The sequence below is a fragment of the Mastigoproctus giganteus genome, chromosome 10 (genome assembly GCF_048544385.1).
Source record: "Mastigoproctus giganteus isolate SK-2022 chromosome 10, ASM4854438v1, whole genome shotgun sequence".
NCBI classification, from domain to species: Eukaryota; Metazoa; Arthropoda; class Arachnida; order Uropygi; family Thelyphonidae; genus Mastigoproctus; species Mastigoproctus giganteus.
In genome coordinates this window covers 52,756,615-52,784,180 of record NC_143584.1, presented here as the reverse complement: position 1 = coordinate 52,784,180, position 27,566 = coordinate 52,756,615, and the positions used below count along the sequence as shown (strand labels likewise).

Here is a 27,566-nt window from a genome sequence, read left to right as displayed (position 1 = left end):
CTTCATTTGCCACCTCTCAGCCCATCTGCTCAACCTTTCCAGATCCTGTTGCAGCAGCATAGTGTCAGTAGTGTCCTTGACAACCCTGCCAACCTTTGTATCGTCTGCAAACTTGGACATTAATCCCGATATACCATCATCAATATCATTTATAAATACAGAAAACAATAATGGACCCAACACTGAGCCCTGAGGGACTCCACTAATAACATCAGTCCACGATGAGCAGTGTCCATTGATTACCACTCTCTGTCTTCTCCCCCTCAACCACCCCTTTATCCATAGCAGTAATTTGCCTCCAATGTCACACTGCTCCAATTTGTGTAGCAGTCTTCCATGTGCAACAGTATCAAAAGCCTTTCTAAGATCCAAGTATATAATATCAAAGTTATTCCCTGCATCCAGTTCTTTTGTGACTGCATCATAGTATCCAATCAAGTTGGTCAGGCAAGACTTCCTCTTAACAAAACCATGCTGTGTCTGAGCTATAACTGAAGTCTTGTCTAAATGATCCTGCAGTGCTTCTTTAACCAGTGCCTCCATTAATTTTCCTGGAACAGAAGTTAAGCTCACAGGTCTATAATTACTTGTGTCAGCCTTTGATCCTCCTTTGTGAATTGGGGTCACATTTGCACATTTCCAGTCTATGGGTACCTCCCCTGAGTCCAAGGAAGCTCTCATAATTATGGCTAAGGTTATAAAGAAACCACTAGGTGGCAGTGATCACAGTGTACTGATGTGATGTGGGATTTACTTAAAGAAGGAACTACCATAGGGAGTAAAGGGAAAAGTTTTCACTTTTGTAAAGGTGACTACAGTGGTCTCAGACAGTTTTTAAATTCTATACAGTGGGACCAAACTGATGATGTTACCAAAAGAAAATTCTAAATGGGAAACATTCAAGGAATTAATCTTGGAAGCTACTAGGCTTTTCATACCAACTAAGAAATACTTTCAACGTTTAGACCTAAATGAATGTCAGATGAACTAATGAGTCTCATATAACTGAGAAGAAAAATGCATGGGATGCATATAAATAATCAGGCAACACAGAAGCCTATGTTAGATGTAAGCTAGTCTGTAATCAAGTCACAAAGGAGATGAGGCAAGCAGAGGCAGATTATGAGAAATATTTGGCAAAAAGTATGCAAAGAAAAACAGCAAAAAAAACCCAGCAAAGACTTCTTTACTTATATAAACTCAAAAAGAAGGGGATGAATCAGATTGGTCCACTTGATATCAATGGTTTGACTGTAGATGAAAATTCTCAGACAGCTGACAAACTGAATGAGTATTTTGCATTTACATTCACAATGAGTAATTCTGTAGGGAAGTGGAGGACAGAAGCTTATTAAACACTAACAGGGAGCTAAATAGTTTTGTAATAACTGAGAGAAAAGTGGAGGAGAAATTGTTCAAGTTAAACATAAGAAAGGCATTTGAGGTGGATAGGATCTTTTCAATTATTTTGAGGGAGGGAACAAAGAAAGTAAGCAAAACCTTATCTATAATTATGAGAACATTCCAAATTATGTGATATATCACAAGAAATGGAGATGAAGACTGACTACAACACTTGATCAACAAAATAAATATAATTAAATAAAATCTTGTGGTCCTTAGTCGAGATGGGGCATAATGGTCAGTCTATTTTATTTTTTTATATTTACAAGAACTCCCTGATTTACATTATACTCAACTTAAGGAAGTTTCGCTTTACACAAGTTTTTGCAGGCCAGTGCAAACTTAAAAAAATCGTGGAAATGTATTTTGCATCCTGTAGGAAAAATGAAAGTATCGTGAAAATATCATAAAAATTTTTTTTTTTTTTTTTTTTTGTAATTCGTTCGAAATCCTTTCGAAGGATCAACTTCAAAATCCTTGCAAGTTGAAAATTTTGCTATATAACTAAGCTATTTATCTCTCTAAAAGGTCATATTTATAATGGAAATTGTACTAACCTTTCATCGTTACCATATGTTCCCATTTTAAGAATCAATTTTGAACGCCTTTGTGATATTTTTCTAAAGCACGTTTCTGGAGGTCACGACCATAAAACAATAAAAACAATTTGCACTTTCTGGTATACTGGGCCCTTTCTGTTGGTGCATCTAATTATAAATGTGTAGTAAACTTGATCTTATTGCATTTGCGATATTACCGATAGCTGCAATAGTATGGGTTTTTACGCTCTTATGGTGAAATGTGTTCCCCTTTACTGAAATCTTCAATCATATAAAAAAGAAATTTTCAGAAACTTCTCTTCATTCCTATTTATGTATTACAATGATGAAGGGAAAGAGACCAACAAAAAGTGCAACTAGTGGTAGTGCCAGGAAATGAAACAAAATTGATTTTAAAAATGAAGATGAAAATTATTAAGAAGTGCGAAGCAGGATAAAGTTTGTCATCTATTGCAAGGGAATTAGGTCTCGCTGCTTCAACAGTGAATACTATTTTAAAGGACAGTACACGTATAAAAGAACATGCCAAAGGATCAACACACTTAAGATCAACAGTGATCACCGTTCAGGTGCTATATCGAAGATGAAACAGCTGTTAATTCTTCGGAATCTGATTTTCTAATCAGATTCCGAAGCGAGTGCCCCTGAGCCTAATGACTATTCAAGCAAAAGCAACAAGTATTTATAAAGATATTAAGGATAAGTAGGGCGAACCCCAACCCAAGTTCGTGGCAAGCAACTGGTGGTTTAATAGGTTCAAGCATTGCACTGGTTTCCACAATGTTAAAGTATGCGGTGAGTCACTAGTGCCGAATCTGCAGCTGCAGAGAAATTTTGTGATGTGTTGGAAAAAATTATTGATGAAGGTGCCTATTCAATGCAGTAAATTTTTAATGTTGACGTGACTGCAGTGTATTGGGAAAAAATGTCGGATCAAACATACATTGCCAAAGAGGAAAATACAATGCCAGGTTTCAAGGCATCAAAAGATAAGGCCATGCTCTTGCTTGGGGCTAATGCAGCGGGAGATTACAGATTAAAACCACTGCTTGTGTACCATTCTTTAAATCCTCGTGCATTTAAGGGCACCAATAAAGCCACCCTACCCATGCATTTCCAATCAAACCATAGATATTGTAAAGACAACAATGTTCCTTTCAAGATTTTGCTTCTATCAGATAATGCTCCTGGACATTCTATGTATCTAGATGATTTCAATTCGAACATGAGAGTCATATTTGTACCGACAAACATGACTTCACTCATCCAACCTATGGTTCAGGGTGTTATTTCGAATTTAAAAGCATACTATTTACGCACAACTATTTACAAAACATACTATTTATGCCCAGGCATTGTCTGCAGTAGACAATGAGAAAAATTTTATGTTAAGAAACTTTTGGAAATCTTACAATATTTACCACGCCATCTTAAACATTAATAAGGCCTGGGCGGAAATTACAAAAAGTTGTTTAAGTGGCACATGGAAGAAAATATGACCACGGCACTTAAAAGGCTTCGAAGGATTTGAAAAAGATGAATAATATGAAGAGGTTACAGATAAGACTGTGAAGGTTGCAGAGCTAATTCAGCTGGAGGTTGATGCCAAAGATGTGGTGGAGTTAATAGACGAAGAAGAGAAGGAATTATCTAACAAAGAACTTATTGACTTGCAGGTAGCAATAGTGAAAGAAAATGCTGACGAAACTCAAGATAAACCAAATGAGCAGCTGAGATGCTTCGCCAACACAGAGATGGCAATAACATTTCGTGAAATTGCATCAGCAATGGCGAGGTTTGAGAAGATGGATCTTGACAGTGAACGATTCTTAAAAATTAACAGAGGGGTTGAATGATAATGCTTTTTGCAATTTTATAATTTTGAAATTTTTTAAATTTCACGTTTTGTAATTTTTCCAGCGCATGAGATAAAAAATCGAATAAATACAATAAATAATTTTATTTACATGTTCATCAAACATTTCTTTTTTGATTCAATTAATTCAGCAAGCACAGTTGTGAGTGCTGCATAAGAATGGGGGAAATTCCGACTTACATAGCGTTCCATGGAACGCAACTTTATGTAAGTTAGGGAGTTCCTATATTTCGTTAGTTATGTTATAGTTGGTCTTTGCCTCCGTTTTAGTGATATTTCACATAATTTGGAATTGGTTCTATTCTCAGGGCACTGCTAAATTTTTACTAATTGGCACATTAAATGCATATTAAGTACATATTAAATGCTGTCACTGATGTTTGAGGTATTACTTTTCTTTTATTTCATCTTTTTGGTTTATATTTATTCATAGTTCTAAATCTATTAATTAATTAATTAATTCGTTAATTAATTAATTAATTTGTATATATATATACACAAACATTATAAAATAATAAAATATATTATAAAATAGAATATATTATAAAATTGTAAGAAAAAAATCTTACTCTTATACTACTTATATATTAAGGAAGAGCTCTATAAAGTGAGTTAATATGATTCAGATAAAGATCTTTATCTGAATCATATTATGTTGTTTTTATTGGGGTTAATGACACAAGGACTACTGAGGCCAAATTGTCTCTGTTCATTGTTTATTTACAGACTACATATAGTTATAGATGTTAAATCATATGCTTTTTTCACAAGTCAATATGTTTTAGATACAATAAAAGTTCTTCAATATTTGCTTCATTTCCTAAGAAATAAGATAAATCAGGTGATATATTCAACATGGAGAGTGATTGAAAAGTGTTTGACTGGATGTTTGAATGTAAGGGACAATCAACCAAAAAATGACAGACCGTAAGTTGCATCTGACAGAATGAGCACTGAGGTGAGTTTTCTCCCAATAATAGGAAGAGATGAGTGCGATGAGTATGTCCAATTCTGAGCCTTGCCAATACCACTTCCTCTTGTCTGTTTCGTCGGAAGCCAGAGAGCCACGGCTTTGGTTCTTGTTTTATCTGGTAAAGTTTGTTGGTGTTACTTTTCCAGATCTGTGACCAGTTGTCGTAGCATGCATTGCGAATAACAGGCTTATAGTAGCTGTAAGGATCCTGAGAATGTTGTGAGAGAGATAATTGGGGATGTTTAGTGGCAAGATCAGCACTTTCATTTCCTGGAATGCCAGAATGGCCAGAGATCCAGCAAAAACTGATTGACTGATTGGACATATTCAGCTGGGAATGAATGTCTTTCAAGATAGGATGAGAAGATGAGAAATTCTTCCTTACAGCAGAAATAGCACTGAGGAAGTCAGCGTAAATTATGGCAGATGAGATGGAAAGCTCAATAATTTTACTAAGTGCAAATTTGATGGCATATAATTCAGTGGTGAAGATACTGCATGCTAATGGTAATGAGGCTGTAACAGTAAGTGAATGAAACACTGCAGCAGCACCTACCATACTGGCAGTTTTCGATCCGTCACTATAGATTTTATAGGGATAGTAGTTCAGAGTAGAGAGCTGAGTGCAACTGACTGATATTGCAAGGAGGTATGACATTCTTTCCACACCGAAGAAAGTGTACATCTAAATCATATTATAGGTAATTTTTAGGTTAACATTTTTTCTGAACTTAGGATAACAGCAACAATCAAGATTAGATATATTACTAATGTTACAGGTATTGGAATTTGTTCAATGATTTATATTCTCTTATATTAATTTTAACATTATAACATATGAGTTAGGCCTTTTATTGCTCCAGGAAAATATTTCTTTTAAGTTGATGTCCTGTAAGTTCTTTTAACTAGTTGATTGTTACTTATATTATGAAATTATATCATTTAGAAACACTATTAAACTCCTCCCCAAATGTAAAAAAAGTTAAGATATATATATATATATATATAGATATATATATTATTCTTTTGTCTTATCTTTGTGGTTTGTTATTCTTTTGTATTAATTTTGTTAATTACAGGTGTTTTTTCCACATAGGTATTTTAGTAAATACATAACTGTTCTTTACGATAGCCTAATCTCGTTTATCTTAATTTACCATGGCCTATACATTTAGGATTTTTCAACTTGTTACGTATTGCTAAAGAAATTGTCATACAATAATTAATGAAAAACTATAGCAATAAGCAAATTATCAATACTACTTTATAATATTATATTAAACATTCATTATACATTTCAGTATTACATCACATGTACGTCAATCCCCTACTTCATCGGGGGCTTTGAGAGGATTGACAGTCCATTCGATGTAATGCATTTCTTACTTACCCGTTTCTGTTTGTATCTATCACAGCTTATAAGATACAAACAGTAAGCTGTGATAGATACAAACAGAAATGGGTAAGTAAGAAATGCATTACATCGAATGGACTGTCAATCCTCTCAAAGCCCCCGATGAAGTAGGGGATTGACGTACATGTGATGTAATACTGAAATGTATAATGAATGTTTAATATAATATTATAAAGTAGTATTGATAATTTGCTTATTGCTATAGTTTTTCATTAATTATTGTATGACAATTTCTTTAGCAATACGTAACAAGTTGAAAAATCCTAAATGTATAGGCCATGGTAAATTAAGATAACCGAGATTAGGCTATCGTAAAGAACAGTTATGTATTTACTAAAATACCTATGTGGAAAAAACACCTGTAATTAACAAAATTAATACAAAAGAATAACAAACCACAAAGATAAGACAAAAGAATAATAATATGTACTCTGTTTGTACCCATGCATTGCTAAAACAGCTACTGGGACAACAGAAAAAGCTAGTAAGAAATTAAATTAAATAAAACCACTATAATTATAAATAAAATACGGCATGAACTATCATATTACAAAAAAATAATATATATATATATATATATATACACATATATACAGATAGCCCTCAATTTACGTCGGGGTTAAGTTCCTGGGGGGGACAGGTGCAAATGGAATCGGTACAAATGGAACCTTTATATAATGGAGTCAATCAGAAATCACAGGGTTAGATTCTGGGCAACAAAAATTTTACCTACCACTTTGTATCGATTGTTTTTTTTTATTAGCATTCTTCAGAGTTGTAGTAATAGTCAATGGAGGCATATTCAGAGCCCTACACACATTAGGGCGGCTTTCATCAGATTCTATACTCCGACTATTGCACTAGGATTCAATTAACTACTTTTACCAGACATGGCGAGTCTTTATTCTAGTAAATTAAAAATTTTATAACACGATTGGAAAAAACTGCACATGGCTATCACTATTATTATTATTTACTTTATTAATAGCACAATTAATAAAAAAATGTTAGCATAATAAATATCCAACACGTGTAAATAGCGTAAACAAACAACCAACTGAATGCTTCACCCAATTGACCTTTACTACCCGCATTCACGAGTGGTTACTTTGAGGGCAAGAATCTTTCTCATCTCTGATATAAATGTGCTAATTGCTGATTGGCTCAAATTGTCCTAAATCATGTGAACAGTGCATAGCACAGTATGATGCCAATAAATTTTGTCTGACGATCTGAAACTTTCAATTTATAAAAAAATTGCAAAAATAAATAAATAAAAATAAAAATGGCGTTGTGGTTAGTGATCGGCGCTATTGTGAATCGGCGCAAATTGGACCAGTGCAAAATGAGGGTTACCTGTATATATATGTATGTTTTAATAAATATGAAAGTTAGGAGTGACGACGTGATTGAAAGTAACACAAGATGCCAAAAGCTAGAGGAAAAAAGATAGCAGAAATATGAGAAAATGTAGGTATTAAAAGGTGTTTTCTTTCCACTACTACTCCAGGTTTTAACACATCATATCCTATATTTCATATATATATATATATATATATATATACACACATACACACATTGTGCTGCCACTTTATTAGGTATACCTAGCTAGTAGTGTGTTGAGCCTTCAAACTTTAGCCTTCAAAACAGCCTGAATTAGTCTAGGCATAGATTGAACAAGATGTTGAAAACATTGGGCAGGAATGGAGTACCATTCAGACATGAGTGTGTCATGCAGTTCCTTGAGATTCAATGGAGGTGTAGGCCTGCAGTGAACAGCCCTTTCCAGCTCATCCCAAAAATGTTAAATAGGATTGAAATCTGTGGATTGAGAGGGCCACTGCAGCAAAGAAAAGTCATTGTCATTAGCATTTAGCATTACCATTATTAGAGGCATACGATGCAAGAAAGCAAGCTTATGCAGTATCAGCCAAAAAAAAAAAAAAAAAAATCGCTTCCATTTCACCCCTCCATTCGTTCCAAATACCTGTTCAGCTCAGCCTTAAATTTATTTAGGCTAACGACTTCCAGAGCAAAGTATGGAAGTCTGCTCTACCAACCAGCTACCCGCTAGTTAAAGGCAAACTTCCGCACATCTATTTTCTGCCTTACATTTATTTACCTTTAATTTTCTGCCTTACAACCTATATCAAGAAGAAAATAAATATGTTTTTATCTCAAACTGTGGCTTACACACAAAGTATGATCAAACATCCACATGACGCAGCATTATCACTAGTAGAGGCATACGATGCAAGAAAGCAAACTTCTGCAGCATCGGCCAAAAAAAAAAAAAAAAAAACAACAACGCTCCGATTTCACCCCTAATTTCGTTCCAAATACCTGTCCAGCTCAGCCTTAAATTTAGTAGCATTAGCACTGGCATTAGTAGAGGCATTTGATGCAAGAAAGCAAGCTTATGCAGCATCAGCCAAAAAAAAAAAAAAAAAAAAAAAAAAACCACATCCACTTCACCCCTCTGTTCGTTCGAAATACCTGTCCTGTCCAACTGAGCCTTAAACTTCTTTAGGCTATCAACTTCCACGACAAGGGATGGAAGTTTGTTCCACCAACCAACCACCTGCTGGCTAAAGGCAAATTTCCGCACGTCTATCCTATATCTGTCTTTCCTCAATTCGAATTTATGCCCTCTCAGGTGATTATTCTGAGCAAGAGGAAGAATCCCATCAGCATTGAGCATGCTCAAACCATTCAAGGGTTTATACACCTCTATCAGATCACCTCGCTGGTGCCTAGTCTCCAGACACTGTAATTTGCAAAAGTAAGAGCACCCCTTTGTTCCATTCACTAATCTTGTTGCCCTTCTCTGTACTCGTTCCAGCAGCTCCACATCCTTCTTGAAATGAGGCCTCCAGACCTGTATACACTACTCAAGGTGTGGCCTGACCATTGCCTTATACAAGGGAATAATCACCCCCTTATCCCTGCTAGAAAAATTCCTATATATCATTGACTATACACTATGATCTACTCTTGCAGCCCGTCTGCACTGCTCAGAGAACTTCATATCTGCCTGCACAACCACCCCCAGGTCCCTTTCATTCTCTACCACTGTCAGTTGATACGTTGCTCTGGGGATGCTGTTTCCCATATGTCAATGTTAAACTTCATTTGCCACCTCTCAGCCCATCTGCTCAACCTTTCCAGATCCTGTTGCAGTAGCATAGTGTCAGTAGTGTCCTTAACAACCTTGCCAACCTTTGTATCATCTGAAAACTTGGACATTAAGCTTGATATTCCATCATCAATATCATTTATAAATACAGAAAACAATAATGGACCCAACACTGAACCCTGAGGGACTCCACTAATAACATTAGTCCATGATGAGCAGTGTCCATTGATTACCACTCTCTGTCTTCTCCCCCTCAACCACGCCTTTATCCATGCCAGCAATTTGCCTACAATGCCACACTGCTCCAATTTGTGCAGCAGTCTTCCATGTGCAACAGTATCAAAAGCCTTTCTAAGATCCAAGTATATTATATCAAAGTTATTCCCTGCATCCAGTTCTTTTGTGACTGCATCATAGTATCCAGTCAAATTGGTCAGGCAATACTTTCCCTTAACAAAACCATTCTGTGTCTGAGCTATGACTGAAGCCTTGTCTAGATGATCCTGCAGTGCTTCTTTAACCAGTGCCTCCATTAATTTTCCTAGAACAGAAGTTAAACTCACAGGCTACCAACTTCCACAATAAAGGATGGAAATCTGTTCCAACAATCAACTACCCGCTAGATAAAGGCAAGCTTCTGCATTATCTATCCTACAACTGTTTTTCCTCAATTTGAATTTATGCCCTCTCAGGCGATTATTCTGAGCAAGAGGAAGAATCCCATCAGAACTGAGCATGCTCAAACAATTCAAGGCTTCATACACCTCAATCAGATCACCTCACAGATGCCTAGTCTCCAGACACTGTAATTTTCAAAATTTAAGCCTTTCATCATAAGAGCAACCCTTTGTTCCATTTACTAATCTTGTTGCCATTCTCTGTACTCGTTCCAACAGCTCTACATCCTTCTTAAAATGAGCCATCCAGACCTGTATACAGTACTCAAGGTGTGGCCTGACCATTGCCTTGTACAAGGGGGTAATCACCTCCTTCTGCCTGCTAGAAAAATTTGTGTATATCATTGACAGGAAACTATGAGCTATCTCTTGCAGATGGTCTTCCCTGCTCAGAAAACATCACATCTGGCTGCACAATTACCCCCAGGTCCTTTTTGTTCTCTACCACTGTCAGTGTAGTACCACAGAGTTGATACGGCACTCTGGGGTTACCGCTTTACATTTATTAATGTTAAACTTCATTTGCCACCTCTCAGCCAATCTGCTCAACATTTCCAGATCCTGTTGCAGTAGCGTACTGTTATTAATGTCCTTAATAACCCTGCCAACCTTTGTATCGTCTGAAACTTGGGCATTAAGCTTGATATACCATCATCAATATCATTTATAAATACAGAAAACAACAATAGACCCAACACTGAACCCTGTTATTGTTAATTGGTTTTAAGGAGCATTAGCAACTAAGGCCATATTGCTCCGGGCATATGCGGTGGTCATTCCCTGACCTTTCCGCATCCTCCGTATTTGGTGGTCATGGGCTCAAACCCCAGTCTAATCAAGAAGTGTGTGCTACGCACTGCTGCTCCTGCCCACGTAGGGGCCACTGAACCCTGAGGGACTCCATTAATAACATTAGTCCATGATGAGAAGTGTCCATTTATTACCACTCTCTGTCTTCTCCCACTCAACCATCCCTTTATCCATAGCAGCAATTTGTCTCCAATTTGTTCAGCAGTCTTCCATGTGCAACAGTATCAACAGCCTTTCTAAGATCCAAATATATGATATCAAAGTTATTCCCCGCATCCAGTTCCTTTGTGACCACATCATAGTATCCAATCAAATTGGTCAGGCAAGACTTTCCCATAACAAAACCATGCTGTGTCTGAGCTATAACTGAAGTCTTGTCGAGATGATCCTGCAGAGCTTCTTTAATCAGTGCCTCCATTAATTTTCCTGGAATAGAATTTAAACTAACAGGTCTATAATTACTTGTTGCCCTTTGATCACATTTGCACATCTCCAATTCATGGGTACCTCCCCTGAGTCCAAAGAAGATCTCAAAATTAGAGCTAAGGTTTTGTTTACTTCCTTTTCTGCCTCCTTTAATATAACGAGATAGATCCCATCACCCCTGGTGCCTTTTTTATGTTTATCTTCAACAATTTCTCCTCCAATTTCCTCTCAGTTATTACGAAATCATCTAGCTCACTGCCAGAGTTTAACTCACCCCTGACATTCCCCTCCCTGAATAACTCCTCATGCGTGAATGTAGATGCCAAATATTCATTTAGTTTGTTAGCCAACTGAGCTGGATCATCAATAGTTGAACCCTCAATATCCAGTGGACCAATCTCTTTCATCCCTTTCCTTCTACAGTTTACATAGGTAAAGAATTCTTTTTTGTTTCTCTTTGCATCCTTTGAGAGGGATTTCTCATAATCTGCCTTTGACTGCCTAATCTCCTTTGTGACTTGGTTACAGACCAGCTTATATCTATCATAGGCTTCCATGTCACCCATTAATTTATATGTATCCCATGCATTTTTCTTTTCTGCCATATGTCTCATTAGTTCATCTGACATCCATTTAGGCCTAAACCTTGAACAATATTTCTTATTTGGTATGTAAAGCCTAGTAGCTTCCAAGATAAATTCTTTGAATGCTCCCCATTTTGAATTTGCTGTTGGTAACATCATCAGTTGGTCCCACCGTATAGAATCTAAATACTGTCTCAGACCACTGTAGTTGCCTTTACAAAAGAAAAAACTCTTCCCTTAACCCCTGATGGTAGTTATCTCTTTGAGTAAATCCCACTTCAGCACACTGCGATGACTGCCACCTAGTGGTTCCTTTATCTGCAGATTCTTAATGCATGAAGAATCACTACTGATAATCATATCAAGGGTATTACTCCCTCTAGCTGCATCCTGAACATGCTTATGCAGAAAACAATCATCCAATAAATTCACAAAAGCCTTGCTAGTGTGTGACCAACCTAGTGTGTGACCAACCTAGTGTGTGATCCGGCATCTTGCTTTATTTATTTTATTTTTTTTTTATGTGAACCCCAAACATGAGAGGTATTAGAACCTATAGTACTTAGTACCGTGCTTGGGTTTAATTAACTTCTAAAATCTCGCTGTCTCAATTCAGAATAAACCAAGGATCTTGACTAGTTCTATAAGCTACTTATAGGAAATAATTTAATATAACAATTAGTCAATAAGGCGGCTAAATATAGCTAAAAAACTTCACATTTGCCAGCTCTGCAAAATTTGTAAAATGCATGGATTGGATACACTTAACAATACTAAGTATTAACCTACAAAATCTCTATCTAAGTTAAAATTTAAACTAAGTATCATAACTAGGAATATAAAGCTACTCTAGAAAATAAGTTAATATGCCAATTTAAGTTAATAAAACAGAAAAAAACTTCTCTATTTTCCTGAGCCATAAAAACTTCGCCTGCACAAGTTCCTGGAACCAATCCATAGTGATTCGGGCTTTGTGCACTGGCGCATTATCCTGCTGGAAGTAACCATCTGACTGAGGATAAACTTCAACATGAACGGATGCACTTGTTCAGCAACAATGTTTAGGTACGATGTGGCATTCAGATGTGAATCTATGGGTATCAATGGATCCAACATGTGGCAAGAAAACATCTCCACACCATAACACTGCCCCCATCACCTTGCACAGTAGTCGTCAGACATGATGGGTCCATGGATTCATGCTGTTTTTGCCAAATTCTGAGCCTCCCATCAACATGATGCCCTAGGAACTTTGACTTGTCAGACCAAACAACTGTTTTCCAATCCTCAATAGTCCAGTGCTGGTGTTGCTGTGCCCACAGGAGGTGTGCTCTCTTGTTCTTGGTTGATAACAAAGGTACGTGATGTGGCTGTCGGCTGTTGTAGCCCATTCGCGACAAAGTGTGACTAGTGATCTGTTGCGATATTTTGTTCTGCACACCAAGGTTGTATTCTGACGTGATGTGCGACATTGTGGCCATCTGTTTGCTTGCACAATTCTAGCCATCCTGCTCTGAACTCTCTCATTAACAAGCGATTTTCTTCCAGATGAGTGCCATTGAGAAGATGTTTTCTGTTTGTTGCACCATTCTCGATACACCCTTGAAACTGTGGTGCGTGAAAAGTTCAGGAGAACTGCCGTTTCAGAGATGCTTTGTACAGCATGTCGTGCACCTACTACCATGCCACATTCAAAGTCTGTTAGATCACTCCTTTTCCCCATTCTTGCTACGGTTTGTACGCTTAACTGATACTAGAAAGGTTGATCTGTTGCATTTATATCCACAACTGTGGTCATGTGACTTGCAATGTTGTGGGACAAACCATTTGTGTGCACAGGGGTGCACTTTATTAGGCACAAAGGTGTACCTAATAAAGTGGCAGCACAGCATATACAATAATAATAATAATAATAAAGAAGTAAAACAAACTGGAATTTGGGGAGTACAATGTGTACAGAAAGGATAGACAGGATAGAAAGGGAGGAGGTGTTATGCTGTTAATTAAGAAAAACATAAAATCAAAAGAAGTGCACCCAGTTGATATAGATGAACAGTGTACTGTTGAGTCAGTTTGGTGTGACATAAGCACTGCGAAAGGAAAAATAAGAGTAGGAGTGTGTTACAGGCCTAATGACTCGAATGAGTACAATGAACAATTATACAGGGAAATAGAGTGGGCCAGTAATGTCTTATAATGGGGGATTTTAACTTCCCAGATATTGACTGGAAATTGGGGGTTGGTCACTCACGCACTAGTCAGACTTTTGTGGATTTATTGGATGATTGTTTTCTGCAGCAGCATGTTCGAGAGGCAACCAGAGAGAGTATTACTCTTGATCTGGTTATCAGCAGTGATCACTCGTGTATAAAGAATTTGCAGATAAAGGAACCACTAGGTAGCAGTGATCACAGTGTACTGATGTGGGATTTACTTAAAGATATAATTACCATCAGGGGTAAAGGAAAGGGTTTTTGCTTCCGTAAAGGTGAGTACAGTGGTCTCAGAAAGTTTTTAAATTCTGTACAGTGGGATAAACTGACGATGTTACCAACAGAAAATTCTAAGTGGGAAGCATTCAAGGAATTAATCGTGGAAGCTACTAAAAGTTTCATACCTATTAAGAAATACTGTTCAAGGTTTAGGCCTAAATGGTTATCAAATGAACTAATGAGACTCGTAACAGAGAAGAAAAATGCATGGGACGCATATAAATTATCAAGCGACTCAGAAGCCTATGGCAGATATAAGCTAGTCTGTAATAAGGTCACAAAGGAGGTTAGGCAGGCGAAGGCAGATTACGAGAAATCCTTGGCAAAAGATGCTAAGAAAAACAGCAAGGATTTCTTCACTTATATAAACTCTAAAAGGAAGGGGATGAATCTGATTGGTCCACTTGATATCGATGGATCGACTGTTGATGATCCTGCCCAGAGAGCAAACAAACTGGATGAGTATTTTGCATCTACATTCACACACGAGAAGTTATTAAGGTTTGGAAATGGCAGAAGGTTATCAAATTGTAGCAGGATACTTATGATTTTGTAATAACTGAGAGCAAAGTGGAGGAGAAATTGTTGAAGTTAAACATAAGAAAAGCACCTGGGGTGGATGGGATCTATCCAGTTATATTAAAGGACACAGCAAAGCAACTAAGCAAACCCTTGGCCATAATTATGAGAGCATCCTTAGACTCAGGGGAGGTTCCCACGGACTGGAGATCTGCAAATGTATCCCCAATTCACAAGGGGGGATCGAAGGGTGACACGAGTAATTACAGACCAGTTAGTTTAACTTCTGTTCCGGGTAAAATAATGGAGTCACTGGTTAAAGATGCATTGCAGGATCATCTAGATAAGACTGCAGCAATAATTCAGACACAGCATGTGTTTGTTAAGGGAAATTCTTGTCTGACAAACTTGATAGGATATTATGATGTGGTTACAAAGGAACTGGATGCAAAAAATAATTTTGATATCATCTATTTGGATTTCAGGAAAGCTTTTGACACTGTTGTGCATGAAAGACTATTGTACAAATTGTACAATAGTCTTTCAAATTGTACAAATTGGAGCAGAATGGTATTAAGGGTAAGTTTCTACAATGGATAAAAGGATGGTTAAATGGGAGAAGACAGAGGGTGGTAATCAATGGGTACTGCTCTTCGTGGACTAATGTTATTAGTGGAGTCCCACAGGGTTCGGTGTTGGGTCCACTGTTGTTTTGTATATTTATCAATGATATTGATGAAGGTATATCAGGCTTAATGTCGAAGTTTGCAGATGATACAAAGGTTGGCAGGGTTGTTAATGACAGTAATGGCAGTGTGCTACTGCAAAAGGATCTAGATAATTTGGGCAGATTGGCTAAGAAGTGGCAACTGAAGTTTTACCTTGACAAATGCAAAGTACTGCATATGGGTAGAAGTAACCCCAGAGAAACGTACCAACTGTGTGGTACTAACACTTAAGGTGGTAGAAAATGAAAAAGACCTGGGAGTAATTGTGCAGGCAGATATGAAGGTTTCTGAGCAATGCAGACAGGCTGCCAGCGCAGGTCATGGGGTTTTGTCAATGATATATAGGAATTTTGCTAGCAGGGAAAAGGAGGTGATTATCCCTCTGTATAAGGCAATGGTCAGGCCAAGCCTTGAGTACTGTGTACAGGTCTGGAGGCCTCATTTTAGGAAGGATGTAGATTTACTTGAGCGTGTACAGAGAAGGGCAACAAGATTGGTGAGAGGAATGAAGGGATCATCTTACCAAGAGAGGCTTAAATTCTGCAAATTGCAGTGGCTGGAGACTAGGCACCTGCGCGGTGATCTGATTGAGATATATAAGGCCTTGAATGGGTTGAGCACGCCGAATTCTGATGGGATCCTTCCACTTGTTCAGATTACGAACCTAACGGGGCTTAGGTTCGTAATCTGATTACGAACCGAATCTGAAGGGTTCGTTCAGATTACGAACCTTTAGCCAGCGGGTGGTTAATTGCTGGAACAAACTTCCATTTGTTGTTGTGGAAGTTGATAGGTTGAATAAATTTAAGGAGGTACTGGACAGGCATTTGAAGGGAATGGTGTGATTTTTTTTTTTTTTTTTTTTTTTTTGGCTGATGCTGCATAAGCTCATACACATGCTTTCTTGCATCACATGCCACTACTACTACTACTGGTACAAGAAGCTCACTTGCACACACAAGCACCTGGCAGAGGTTTACCCAAATGATAAGGCGCCCAGAGAAAATTCTGAAGTTTCTCACCCAAGGAATCACATATCTGAAGCCTAAAGACGAAGATAAAAAAAAACCAGCAAAATATAGGCCAATCACCTGCCTGCCAACAATGTACAAAATCCTGACCAGCTGCATAACCAGGAAGATATCAGAACACTTGGAGAGCCAGAACATATTGGCTGAACAGCAGAAAGGATGCAAGGAGCAATTAACCATAGATGCCGCGGTTATGGAGCAAGCCTACAAGAAGCGCTGGAACACGTACACAGCCTACATCGATTACAGCAAGGTCTTCGACTCCATGCCTTATAGCTGGCTAATAGAGGCGCTGAATATCTACAAAGTGAATCTGATGTGACAAACTTCCCAGGAGAAATGATGGCGAAATTGAGTACCACCATTAAGGACGAAAACATCACAACCAGGCCAATCCCCATCAGGAGAGGAATCTTTCCGGGAGATGCCCTGAGCCCATTTTGGTTCTGTCTTGCATTTAACCAGCTATCTACCATGCTCAACGGTAACAAGTATGGATATAACTTCAAAGAAGGAAGGAAGAAGCTATACACGATCACCCATCTGATGTATATGGATGACATCAAGCTCTATGTGGGAACCAAGAAGCACCTTCAGCAACTACTCCAGATCACCGAAGAATTCAGGAATGATATTAGGATGGAATTTGGTCTAAAGAAATGCAAGACCCACGGATTACACAAGGGAAAATAGGTCAACCAAAACTACCAGCTGTACACTGGTAAAGAGATTGAAGCCATGGCAGAGGGAGAGGCCTACAAATACTTGGGGATTATGCAAGCTCAGCAGTTACAGCACAAGGAAATTAAGGCCTCCCTGACAGAAACCATCAGAGACTCAGAAGCCTGCTGAAAGCAAAACTGAACAGAGGGAACACAGTTAAAGCCATAAACACCTATGCAGTCCCTGAAGCAGTGTTAACATTCTGCATCAGGGTCACAGATTGGACTAACACTGAGCTGGAGGATATCGTGAGAAAGACAAGGACAAAGATGACAAAGAGCTGCCAACACCACCCGCAATCTGCCGTGGAGAGACTGACAATTGCCCGGGAAGAAGGAGGAAGGGGCCTGATAGACCTCATTGAGCAACAGAAGACAGCGATAGTTAACCTGAAGGTTTACTTCCAGAAACACACAGCAGCACTCCATCAGGCCATAAGGAAGATAGACAAGCAGTATACCCCACTCAACCTAAGCGAGGAGTCCCCTCCCAACCAGGAGGTACAAACGAAGCTAGAAAGATGGGCAGAGAAGACACTTCATGGCAGACACTACAATGATCTCCATCAAGATCACATAGATAAAATTGCTTCCAATGCATGGCTCACGAGTGGGATGCTCTTCCCCCAAGACTGAAGGATTCATGCTCGCCATCCAAGACCAGGTAATCAATACCAGGAGCTATAGAAAATGCATCACATGAATCACCAAGGAACCCAAAGTGTCCGATGACACATGTCGATAATGCCACATGGCATCAGAAACAATCCAACACATCACTGCAGGATGCAGGTGATCACCCAGACTGAGTACACTCATAGACACGACCAGGTAGCCAGGATAATACATCAGGAGCTAGCAAGGAAATACCAGTTGGTCAAACCGTACTACAAGTACGAATCCCAGGCAGTACTAGACACCCCAACCCACAAGCTGTACTGGGACCACGCCATAATAATGGATAGGACAATCCAGCAAAACAGACCGGACATAACCTTTGTGGACAAGAAGGAAAAGGCTACCTATCTGATTGACATAGCGGTACCCAACACTGGCAACCTGCAGAAAACCCATGGGGAAAAAATCAGGAAGTACACGAACCTAAGACAAGAGATCAAAGAGATGTAGCATATGCAACAAGTAATGACCATCCCGATCATCGTGTCAACCACAGGTATGGTGCCAAAGACACAACAAAAACCATCCTGTGTACTTCGTAGCAATACCCATCATGAGGTGGAATCCCCAATCAGGGAGAAATAATATAATAATAATAATAATAATAGAGGTAGTAGAGAATGGTTAGAGGTTTTATTCACGACCCCGGACACCTCTAGCACAGCTATATTTTCTCTACCTCCAATCTCTTTCCACTATCCTAGCACCTTATATCTCTTATTTCTCATGAGCCATTAGTTTATTGAACGCAATATCAAGATGCTATTTTTCTAATATAACTTGCTTTTTTCGCCTTATACAAAGTTGAGCGTGTACATTACTACAGTAGAGCTGTTACACTACTTTGAAAGTTTATTATTTCTCCACTATTCTGGGATGTAATGCTTCATTTGTTTAATGCTGATCTTCCCATCACACCTAGTAATCTTAATCTTGACCAACTTACTGCCTCCTTCCAACACTTGAGGTCGCTACAACATACTATAAATTTCTCCGATAATAGCAGGCAGTTCTTTTCGCTAACCCCTATGCAGCATTCTGATACACATCTCACCACCCACACTCCAACTCCGACATGTTCTATAGTAAGTTGCATCATTGTTCTTTCACTTTGATTTTTTATATTACTTTTTCATTTATTGTTATTTTTATCTTCCTTTTCTTTTCCCTGTCTTTGCCTCTGTCGGTTCAGCAATGAAATATATATCAGCTTTCCACATACTTGCCGCTTGGTTTCATTGTTTCAACCATGTGCTTGTATATTTCAGTTAGAAACAGAGGCCTTAACTTCTTCCCGTCAATCCTTTAGATTTGATGGCTGACCCTTGATGAAAACGTTAAAATCATCAGACTAACAGCATTAAGTACTTCTCTTATTATATTATTTTTATTTTATTAGTACCTAAGCATTTTTCCATAGTTTTGACTTTCGATGTCTGCCTCTTATCTATCTATCTAATCTCGTCTGTCTGTCTGTCTGTCTGTCTGTCTATGCAACAACAGTGTCCTGAACCCCCAATTTTTAAGCAATCTATCTATCTATCCATATTTATTTGTAGTTATCCACAAATGTGCGTTATCCACATTTATTTCCGTAAATTTTCCCTATTTCTGATTACATGGTCACAGTACTTGAATATCCGAATGACACTGACATTTTCAAAAAAAAAAAAAAATTCAAATTTAATGACTAGTGACAATACCGATGACGATGACGAGAGAAGGAAAACGGGGACAACGGAGTTATTAAACCTTCTAAGGCATTTGGTGAAAATGAAGTTGGAAAATTGTCAATTAGGTTACAGTTAAATGCAATTTGTGGATTTTGGGGGTATTTTTTTATTTTTTTATTTTATTTTATTAAAATGTGAACAGTAGATACATTTTCAAGAACATTTACATTCTATGTACTAAGCAAAAAAGGAAAGATAAAGAAAACTTTTTAGAATGAAATACAAACGTTTTAACATTTCAATTTCAGGAATTAAGACAACAGTTTCTTGGCATTGGATCATTCTCATATTAAGTGTCACACGGTGAAGGTGATGGTGAAGAGGTGACCGCCACTGTTCCATTCGCTGTTAAGATGATCCACATTTTCTGGATTTTTGCTGTGGAATTCGAGTAGAAGTCTGCTCTGCAACTTCCTCCATAGGCTCCACTTCAGATGTTGTGCCGATGTGTCGACAGGAGGCACGTTGTCACTGCTTCTTGTGTGCTTCAAGCAGAAGTTGTAAATGACGGCCTTGGACGCAATGAATAGGAAGTTGCAGGTGGTGTGTGCTGTCTGCTCAGAGTGAAGTAGGTACCAGTAGTCCTCCGGAGTGTGGGCATGGTTGCAGGCAAGCTTTGCTGCATCCAAAGCGTATTTGACGAGTTCCTTGTTCACAGGGCATGCCAGATATATGTGTTCCAGGGTACCTGGAGTGGCACAAAACAGGCAGTAGTTTGAGGAGCGTAACCCGAAGATTTGTAGCTTGACTGGGGTGGGAAGGATGTTGTGCCACAGTCTCCACTGGATGTCTGCATCCGATTTGGATTTCGGGGGTACCTAATTGAAAAGATGGTTTCGGAAGAATTTGATGGACGCTGAGTATGATACCAATTTCATCGAGTGAATGTGAATGAGGATTTTCACAAATGAATCTGATCGCCAGCCCAACCAGAGCTTCGTTGATGACAAAAACAGTTTCTTCACTTCTGTTTCTTAAAATTGTAGGCCCACTGCTGACCCACTTCGATCCAGCAAAATATGTTGATCCGTGGCTGCTTCAGAAAGGTCACTCAGCAAGAGACGCACAAAGAGGAAGAAAAGAAGTCGGCATAGGGTGTCAGATGAGAACTTAATAAAATTTAGAATATTCTACAAAAACTTTATTATAAAATTATTTTTACTTATGTTATTTATTTTTACTTATTATTTTTAGGGGCCATAGTTTAACGAAGGACCCTTAAAATGTCACTCGGTTGTCTGCCTGTCCATCCATCTGTCACAACATTCTATCTCTGGAACCACACAACCTACTGACTAGAAATTTTGCATGGGTTTGCACATCAAGTGGGCCAACATAACACCATATTGATCATTGTTGACAAAAATTTGTCTGAGAAATGGAGGGGGGTTAAAATGTGGGGGGATAAAAATGTTGTCGACAACCTATAGCTATAACGTTGGAAAGAGCTCAACGAGCATGTTTAAAATATAATTTTAAAATATTTTTAAAATTAAAAATGGCAGTGTCAGACAGGAAAATGTAAGTAATTTTCATGTCCCCCCTCTATTTCCGTCACTAACAGAGCTAAAAATTTAAAAATCACATTAACCATGCGTTATTCGATGCTTATCAAGGAAAAACTATTGCAATTGAAATCTATCATTTATTTTTGTGTTAAAATTAGTTCAAAATTAGTTAATTAGTTCAAAATCTTTTTTTTTTTTTGTTGCACTTCAATTTATTGAACTTCATAGCGTGCTTCTTTTTACTAAGTAACTCTCTTTTTGGTGACAAAAAGGTTGCTAAATAGTTAGTTAATAATTCTATAAAGGCCATTTATAAATTTTGTGACAAGAAGTATTTTTTAACAATTTTCAAAGCTGGGGTTGTCCAGGCAAGGAGGTACTCAGAGAGCCAGTGTTGAGGCGGCAGTGGTGGAGAGGCGCCTGCATGGAATCTTGCAGGGCCCTCACCTGCCAGTCGCTTCTCTCTCGAGACTTTAATCGCTTCTGCAGGATGAAGTCGGAGTCGCTTCTCCAACCCTTGGCATTCACAACAACTGGAAAGACTCAAATAGACAACATTTTCATTATTTCCTAAGTTTTAGGCCAAGCCGGGGTACTAGAAACTTTTTTCAGTTTACCATAAAGCTCTTTATTTGAGATACTACACTAACGACAATTCGTGTCATTCTGAGTGCCTGGCACTCAGTAGTTGACCGATTTATTTACTTATTGAGGGGCCCATCAAGCTCTCAGCTGCCTACATCAACGCCAGAGCTTGCACTTGGTCATCACGCAACACAGCGGCAACCCTCAAGGCAGAATGCGCTGGTCCCAAAGGAACTAGTAGTTGTTGGTGACTCTATTGTCAGGGAAACGGGGAACATGCTTTGTAAAGAGGATAGGTGGAACAGGACCAGGGTATGTCTGCCAGGGGCAAAGGTTGATGACGTTGTAGAGCAGATATCACCTTTTAAGGGCACAAAAGGTGATATAGTTGTACACGTTGGCACTAATGATATCAAGAGTAGGAGACCAGCAGAATTGCTTAACAAGTACAGGTCACTGTTGAAAAAAAGCCGTGAAATAGGGTGGAATTTGAAAGTGTCTGCAATTCTGCCCAGACACGATAGGAGGGAGTATATGATGAGAGCCTTGTCGATCAATTCGGCCCTGGAAAGATTGTGCAAGGCTCAAGGGGTAGAATTTCTTTCAGCGTGGACTGTACTTGTTAACAGGAGAGACTGCTTCTACAGGGATGGGATACACTTAAATAGAAAGGGTGCAAGAATATTTGCTGATGCTATCAAGGCAGTGTTAGGTGGGTCGGAAAACTGCTAGATTGGGGGGATACAAAGACTAATAGATTAACAGTAGTCACTGGCAAAGGTGAAAGAGATTCTTGCACTGCTCCTATTGGAATGAGCAGAAGCCTGAAAAACAAGATGCGGGATATTTCAGAGACTGCTGGGAGTCATTGCGGTACAAGTAAACACATGGGTTGTGTTAGGGTAGCTAAGAATAGAAATAGGTGCATGTATACTTGCGTATACACCAATGCTAGGAGTTTAGTAAATAAATTTGATGAATTTGACGTATTGCTCAAAACATCAAAGGCAGATATTGTTGGGATATCAGAGACGTGGTGTCACACAGATATAAGGAATGCAGAACTGAAATTTGGGGAGTACAACGTCTACAGAAAGGATAGACTGGATAGGAAGGGAGGAGGGGTTATGCTATTAGTTAAGAAATACATAAAATCCAAGGAAGTGAAGCCAGTGGACATCGCTGGACAGTGCAGTGTCGAGTCAGTTTGGTGTGACATAAGCATTGGGAGATCAAAATTGAGAGTAGGAATGTGCTATAGGCCTAATGACTCTGATGAGTATAATAAGAAACTGTACAGGGAAATAGAGTGGGCAAGTAAATCAGAGAGTCTTATAATGGGAGATTTTAATTTCCCAGATATTGACTGGAATTTGGGGGCTGGTCACTCACACACTAGCAAGGCTTTTGTGGATTTATTGGATGATTGTTTTCTACATCAGCATGATCGTGAGGCAACTAGAGGGAGGAATACTCTTGATTTGATTATCAGCAGTGATTCTTCATGCATTAAGAATCTGCAGATAAATGAACCACTAGGTGGCAGTGATCACAGTGTGCTGAAGTGGGATTTACTCAAAGAGGTAACTACCATTAGGGGTAAAGGGAAGAAAGGGAAGGGTTATTGCTTTCGTAAAGGCGATTACGATGGACTGAGACAGTATTTAAATTCTATACAGTGGGACCAACTGATGATGTTACCAACAGCAAATGCAAAATGGGAAGCATTCAAAGAACTTATCTTGGAAGCTACTAGGCTTTACATGCCAACTAAGAAATATTGTTCAAGGTTTAGGCCTAAATGGATGTCAGATGAACTAATGAGGCATATGGCAGAGAAGAAACATGCATGGGATACATACAAATTAACACATGACACAGAAGCCTATGATAGATACAAGTTGATCTGTAACCAAGTTGCAAAGGAGGTTAGGCAGGCGAAGGCAGATTATGAGAAATCTTTGAGAGGTGAATGCCAGAAGTGTATTCAACTCTAGCAGTAAGCTAGAGAATCTTGTAATAACTGAGAGTAAAGTGGAGGAGAAATTGTTGAAGATAAACACAAGAAAGGCACCCGGGGTGGATGGGATCTATCCAGTTATATTAAAGGAGGCAGCAGAGGAAGTAAGCAAACCCTTAGCCATAATTATTAGAGCTTCCTTGGACTCAGGGGAGGTACCCTCAGACTGGAGATGTGCAAATGTGCCCCCAATTCACAAAGGAGGATCAAAGGCTGACACAAGTAATTATAGACCTGTGAGTTTAACTTCTGTTCCAGGAAAATTAATGGAGGCACTAGTTAAAGAAGCACTGCAGGATCATTTAGACAAGACTTCAGTTATAGCTCGGACATAGCATGGTTTTGTTAAGGGGAAGTCTTGCCTGACCAATTTGATTGGATACTATGATGCAGTCACAAAGGAACTGGATGCAGGGAATAACTTTGATATTATATACTTGGATCTGAGAAAGGCTTTTGATACTGTTGCACATGGAAGACTGCTGCACAAATTGGAGGAGTGTGACATTGGAGGCAAATTGCTGCTGTGGATAAAGGGGTGGCTGAGGGGGAGAAGACAGAGAGTGGTAATCAATGGACACTGCTCGTCGTGGACTAATGTTATTAGTGGAGTCCCTCAGGGCTCAGTGTTGGGTCCATTATTGTTTTCTGTATTTATAAATGATATTGATGATGGTATATCAAGCTTAATGTCGAAGTTTGCAGACGATACAAAGGTAGGCAGGGTTGTCAAGGACACTACTGACACTATGCTGCTGCAACAGGATCTGGAAAGGTTGAGCAGATGGGCTGAGAGGTGGCAAATGAAGTTTAACATTGACAAATGTAAAGTACTACACATGGGAAACAGCAACCCTAGAGCAACGTATCAACTCTGTGGTACTACACTGACAGTGGTAGAGAATGAAAGGAACCTGGGGGTGGTTGTGCAGGCAGATATGAAGTTCTCTTCATATCTGCAGTGCAGTGCAGACGGGCTGCAAGAGTAGCTCATGGTGTATTGTCAATGATATATAGGAATTTTTCTAGCAGGGATAAGGAGGTGATTATTCCCTTGTATAAGGCAATGGTCAGGCCACACCTAGAGTACTGCATACAGGTCTGGAGGCCTCATTTCAAGAAGGATGTAGAGCTGCTGGAACGAGTACAGAGAAGGGCAACAAGATTAGTGAATGGAACAAAGGGGTGCTCTTACGAAGAAAGGCTTAAGTTTTGCAAATTACAGTGTCTGGAGACTAGGCACCAGCGAGGTGATCTGATAGAGGTGTATAAAGCCTTGAATGGTTTGAGCATGCTCAATGCTGATGGGATTCTTCCTCTCGCTCAGAATAATCACCTGAGTGGGCATAAATTCAAATTGAGGAAAGACAGATGTAGGATAGATGTGCGGAAATTTGCCTTTAGCCAGCGGGTGGTTGGTTGGTGGAACAGACGTCCATCCCTTGTCGTGGAAGTTGATAGCCTAAATAAGTTTAAGGCTCAGCTGGACTGGTATTTCGAACGAACAGAGGGGTGAAGTGGAAGTGGTTTTTTTTTTTTTTTTTTGGCTGATGCTGCATAAGCTTGCTTTCTTGCATCAAATGCCTCTGCTAATGCTAATGCTATTTTTCTATATATACTTGAATAATAAATTTATACTTAATAAACTGTGTTAATATACTAAATTTGTTGTTCTTATTCCAAAAATATTACTACGAAAGTAACTATCAGGGAAAAAAAATTTTATAGTACTTTTCATATCCTTTTAATTTTCAATTTTTCCTGATAGCAAAGAATGAGTATCGGCACCTATTTTTTTACTAAAAAAGCACTGTATATATATATATATATATATATATATATAGGGTGTTTTAAAAGCGATGGTCAATAATTTAAAGGTGAACTGTACAGACTACAATATGCGAAAAGAGCCTAGTAAACATGGGTCCTTAAGTGAATCATTTTCGAGATATTGCACATTTCTAGTTGGGATCCACCACCGACAAGGCAAACTGTACAGAGTTCGGATCCACTATTGACTTGTTTGTTTAGGTTATGCTTATTCTCTCCCTTTCCCCTCTCTCAATGCTCTGAGACGTAGCAGGCATACTAGTACTTGTCAAAGAATAGTCAACATGGAAAGAGGTTACAGCAACGAGGAGTATGTGGACATGCACTTCATGTGTGATAGAGCCAATGGCAGCGCACTCGAGGCTGCATGTTTGTACCAAGAATCATTTCCCCACCGAAGGCAGCCCAACAGGAGAACATTCATCAGGGTACATCAACACCTTGGAGAATATGGGCGCTTCGCACATGGAGTATGAGCAGGTAGACCCAGAAGCATAACACTTGATGTTGAGGAAAGGGTGTTAGAAAGAATAGAACAAAATCCAGGAATTTCGACAAGGAGAGTTACTCTGCAAGAGTGTGTACTGAGTCATAGAATGTGTGGCGAATTTTACATTGCCAATTATACTACTACCATATCCAGCATATACAAGGTGTCAGCAATACAGACTACCCTCGCAGAGTGAACTTCTAGGGGATGCAACAACAGTGTCCTGAATCCCCAATTTTTAAACAACATTTTGTTCACTGACAAAGCTGGGTTTACTCGTGATGGTATTTTTAATTTTCATAACGGTCACATTTGATCCAACAAAAATCCTAATACCATTCACGAGTCATGACATCAGCAATGTTTCTCATTGAATGTCTGGGCAGGACTCCCAGGAGACGATCTAATTGGACCACACTTTCTGTCAAACAGGCTAACAGGAGAGCTGTACCTTCAGTTTCTGCAGAATGTTCTTCCAGACCTCCTTGATGATGATAATGTTCCATTTCAGCAATGCCAGAATGTGTGGTTTTATGCATGATGGTGCTCCGGCACATTTTGCTCGAGTTGTGACTCGGTATCTAACTAGAAGGTATGGTGAGGGCTACAGCAAGTGGGCAGGTGAGGTAAGCATCGCTTACTGGCGGCAGTTCAAGAGGGCGCCAAAATTTTTTTCGATATTGTTTTCTGATTGGTTAACCCTTATCAGTATTCAACATTTAGGCGACAAATTTTATTTTGCTTATTGGCGACACATAGGAAAGCTGCGCTATGGGTATAGTCATTGGTGGATAGGTAGAGATGGGCCTGTAATGTGGCCTCCCAGATCACCAGACTTAAATCCTATGGACTTTTCCTATCTGGGGTCATGTAAAAAGCTTGGTGTGCACTTCTGACATTAACACAGTTGAGGAATTGCAGTATCGGGTTGAAGGAGCCTTTCAGCAAATCAGAAATGACCCAGGAATACCTGAGAGGATTCACAACTCAATGCAGAGAAGACTACAAAGCTGCATACTGATAGCATTTTGAGCACCTTTTGTAACATCTGTAAAAATCCTGTGGTGTTGAAACCAAAATGTATTATCTTATGTTTAATAAAACCACCCTTAGTAAAGGATTTACAACTTTTTGCTAAACTAGTGCTCTCATAGTCAGTGGCAGATCTTAACAGAAAATGTGCATTATCTTGAAAACGGTTAATTTGCGGCCCAATGTTCACTGGGACTTTTTTGCTTATTTCACCTTTAAATTATTGACCATCATTTTTGAAACACCCTGTATATATATATATATATATATTTTTTTTTTTTTTTTTTGATTTGTTCTTATGCCCAAGTGCCCAAGACTGCGATTCCTCTCAATTTCAA

The 27,566-nt window shown here is 38.8% G+C and overlaps 1 protein-coding gene across 2 annotated transcripts in view; it reads right to left on the bottom strand.

The window, feature by feature from the left end:
* The window catches only part of LOC150079033 (twitchin-like), a 2,795,346-nt gene that overhangs the window by 1,093,958 nt on the left and 1,673,822 nt on the right, over positions 1-27,566 (bottom strand). The window lies entirely within an intron of this gene.